Source organism: Cephus cinctus, unplaced genomic scaffold (assembly GCF_000341935.2).
Source record: "Cephus cinctus unplaced genomic scaffold, Ccin1 Ccin1_scaffold0275, whole genome shotgun sequence".
Classification (NCBI taxonomy): domain Eukaryota; kingdom Metazoa; phylum Arthropoda; class Insecta; order Hymenoptera; family Cephidae; genus Cephus; species Cephus cinctus.
In genome coordinates, this window is record NW_014332984.1 from 17,993 (window position 1) to 22,490 (window position 4,498).

Consider the following 4,498-nt stretch of genomic DNA (forward strand, 5'->3'; position numbering starts at 1 on the left):
CGAGCAGACGCTGCAGTACACCGTTGGTAAACTAACGATAGCTGCCTTTACGTCGGGGCTGCGCGCTACACGGAATCCTATACCGAGTTCCTCGAGCAGACGCTGCACTACACCGTTGGTAAACTCTTTAGCTTTGTCTGTCTGTAGGTATGTACACTGAACCTCAATAATGGTGACAACGATCGAAGCGGTGCGGTGGGGTAAGAGAGGAAATTGGGCGGCGCCTGCTTACATATCTTGGCCTGTGCGTGCTACGCAGAAAGCACTACGGTGCAAGCGAGATGCCAGAGTATCGCTCGGTGCGTCCTTGTTGCACAGCACGAGTGTAAGCCAGACGGGAACAAGGCCCCTCATGCGCAATAGGGAGCGTGGTAGGGGACAGCTCGTGTCGGGGCGCACGCTTTTGGTCTCTCTCTTAGATTAACGCTCTATGACGAGCACAACTAGTACCCCGATAAGAAAAATGAGAAGGAGCCACGCGACTTTCAGTAGTGCGAATGACATAGACTTTTTGATTACCTATCCTCGTCAAATAGCGTTACTGCGACAAAGACAGATAGCTGCGACGTGGTGTCTAGGAATAAGTATCCAGCGTCTAACGCATTGTGGATAGGTGCAATTAAGTCGCACCGTCGCACTGGTTTTATCGCGTAAAGGCTCGACCCAAGCGTATTCGCTGAGTACATCGATTATTACAAGTATATACGTGTAACCATCGTTGTACTCCTTCAACGAGCGAAGGTCCACAAGATCGGCTTCCCAAACGTTGTCGATATTGCTGATGGTGTAGGAGCGGCGCTGAAACGTACGAGGTACGGGCTTATGCAGCGTATATGCGTCCTGCCCCTCTAACCAACGTACGACGGAATCTCGCTTTACCCGACCCCTAGTCGCTCGCTCGAGATTACCGATACCGGCATACGAAGACAGCTCTGCTGGTGTGTAATAAAGACGCCTGAGAAGGCTGTCATCACTCGAATTCTTCTTCTTCTGTTTCACGCCAACCTTAACCATTCTACTCTTTTCTTTTTCTCGGTATCGCTGGCTGTACTGGCCGACAGGGATGGCGTATATTTTTTCCCACGAGCTCTTTTTTCTCGGAGTCTCTAAATACCTCCTGAAACGTTTTCCCAATTTCGGCGCGGTGTCTGATTACCAAGAGACGTCGTGTTGCTCTCCTTTCCCCATAGACGCTGATTACCGATAAATTCGCGCGGTATACCAGCAGTACGGAGGAACCGCGTCAACTGCTGGCTCCCCGCCGGTCTCGCCGTTTTTCTCTCACGCATAGCGTCGTTGATTAAATCCATCATGTTAGTGTCCTGCACGACGGCTCCACCGATACGCGTAAAGCCCTGTTTACTCCACGAGATGCGTTGCGAGCCCGCGTTGCGCAACCTTCCTAGTAAGAGCTTAGCCTTAGCTCAGTACTTTTGGGGTACGCTGGCGATGATGTCATCGTCACCATCGTCGGTCCAGCTCCTGGCGTAATCCTCCGCGGATGGGTTATTTTTTTCTTGTCATCGCTATCGCCTCGCCTATCCTCGTGGACGTTATTTCGCAGGTCCTCGGTAAAGTGTAGATAGCGCTGCAGCACCTGATTGTACATCTTCCACTTTTCGCGTTCGTCAATGAAATTCGGCGAGTGTAGGATCTCCTTCATGGATGCGTCTAATGCATGATGAGAACCATCTTTTTGGCGTGCTCCAACTCGCTCTCTCTCTTCGCAGCGTATACCCTATCCGCCTCCCCCTATGAGTTTCGATATGACGGTGCCCGGTATGGGCGCTAGCAGAGGAGGCATAAAACTATCGCTCTGAACGATAAGTCGTTTTCTAGTTTTTACGGCGGAACCCAGCCTGGATAAACGTCTCAGCAGTGGCGCGTGTTTTCGTAAGCGGCGTTTCTGAGTCGGTTTGGAGGCACGTTGCCGCGAAGAATATTCAGAGCGCATTGGCATATACAGTTGAGGAGTCGTGGGTTGGCCGTGTGTAACAAAGCGCTGCGCTGTTTGCTATCCAGATTGCAAATAGCCTTTAACACTGTAGCGTGCTTGGATACCATTACAACCGAATGACTGGTACATCTTGATCGGTGTACCCACGCTTTATACCCTTCCGCGGTACGTACACGTAGTGGAACGGATCCGAGGGAAACACGCATGTACGAAAGCGGCAGTTATCGGGGGTCGATTGCTTCAAATCGAGTAGTCGATAGACGTGTGACTGGGCCGTGGCATCGCGGTAGACTTCCTGTACGAAGCGCGGGTTTTCAGGAAACACCTGTCTTGCCAGATGCTCTATCTGTGCTCTGTTGCGGATTTTTAAATACAATGATGTAGTTGGCGTTCAACGAGATATCGCGCTGTCCGGACCCCTGATGAAAGACATTCTGCGTGATGTAGAAAACGCTGATGTTCTTCTGATGCCTGCCTTTGGTAAAAAGGTCGACCACAATGTTATTGGATTATTCTCTCATCAGATCGTCGATGATGACGAGTTTTGGTCGCGTGTCGTTTTTGTAATCGGTGTTCTGCGACAGTCCCTCGTAAAACTCTATAGTGTTTCCACACTCTTTATACCTCTCCTGCCACTCTGCATAGTAAAAGAGAATGCGTGCAAAGCCCACATCGCTTATGGCCTCAATGAAGTGTAAGATCTTCTTTACGAAGTACGTCTTCATACACACCCCGCGTGCACACGCGACCTCCTATTGCCAACGCTGCTAGCGTTGGTGCGAGCTCACCACACCCGATGAGCTAAATGATATTGTGTTTTGTAACATTATCACTGGCTAGCCCGTGAACGCGGCTAGCTCGTTTCATCCTGTAACATAATGGGTTGAGGTGTTTTATCTTATTATAGATACTTTAAGAATATTGTTATAATAATATTTATTACACGCATACATACAGGTGTATATAAAATATTACTATCGCTTAGAATGTTTATGAACTATATACAATGGTGGTTACATAAAACCGTAGGGTAACAATCCGAAACGAGCGTCACGTCACATCATCGTCATCGTCTTCGCACGTCCATTTACTTTTTTACAGAACAGATGGCGCTGACTGCTTTGCCTTCTTTACCTATTTGTACTCTGGATGGTGTTGGTAATTTACGAATACACAACACAATCAAATACACTTTATACGTGAAACTACCGTTCACACCGAATTTCCAGTTAATATAAGGCTGCTTTCACAATAGTATAGAATTATTAAGGCTTACATGTGGAGCGCGTGTGCATGGGTGTATGTATGTGTGTGCTTCGGCATAGTTCCTCGTATTTTAGGTGACAGTTTTTAGAGATACAGGATGTCCAGGTGTTCCTCTTCGTAGTTCCCTGTATCTAGGTGACGGACGTGGAAGTCCAGGGTGTCCAAATGTTCCGCTCCGTAGTTTCCTGTATCTAGATGTCGTATGTAAAAGTCCAGGGTGTCCAGGTATTCCGCTCCGTAGTTTCCTGCATTTAGGTGTCAGACGTGGAAGTTCACGGTGTTCAGGTGTTCCGCTCCGTAGCTTCTTGTATGTAGGGGTTAGATATTGAAGTCCAGGGTGTCCAGGTGTTCCGCTCCGTAGTTTCATGTATCTAGGTGTCGGGCGTGGAAGTCCAGGGCGTCCAGGTGTTCCGCTCCGTAGTTTCTTGTATCTAGGTACTAGATGTGGAAGTCCAGGGTGTCCAGGTATTCCGCTCCGTAATTTCTTGTATCTGGGTGTCGGGCGTGGAAGTCCAGGGTGTCCAGGTCGGCGCTTTGCTCAATCTATAGTATCCTCTCTGTTGTTCGCACGGCCTGAGGTAAGTAAATAATCCAGCACACTCTCCTCTCTTACGTTTACCACACTGCTTCAACAAGCTCGACACCAGTAACGATGCTTATGTGCATTGAAGATTACATTTTCTTTAAAAATTTGTATATATCTTTATGCTTTTCTTAAAAAAAAGAGACTCACAAATTAAATTGATATGCCATTAAATATTCTCGACAACGCAATATATTTTTTTGATTAGCGGCATCACAATGCATCACAATTTTTACATTTCATATCTGTAAAAATATGGATTTCAGTGCTTAGAGCTTCTATATCCCGTTGAGCAATAAAAACTTGTGATATCCCCCCCAAAAAAAACACTTCCATGTAAAAAATTACGTCAAGTACAGAAGTGCTGTGTATTTCTCTAATAAGAAGTATTTATATCAGATTATTGAGGCCAAGTACATAAGTCACTACATGTTTGCCTATTATATGATCTAGTACTGGCCCATTATTTTAATTGTATTTTCAACATTTCCTATAACGTTTTCACTACTTTTTTACATTACTACTGCTTCCCATAGTTGATTACGATTTAATGGTTATTTAATAATTAATAAAACTTTAGATGATTCCTTATCGAGTACTACTTAGCGGATCCGTGCCAGGAATTCCAAAGTACTTACTTTGAACGTACGAATAGTATCCTAAAACTATATGTTTGTTATTAGGCTTTTACC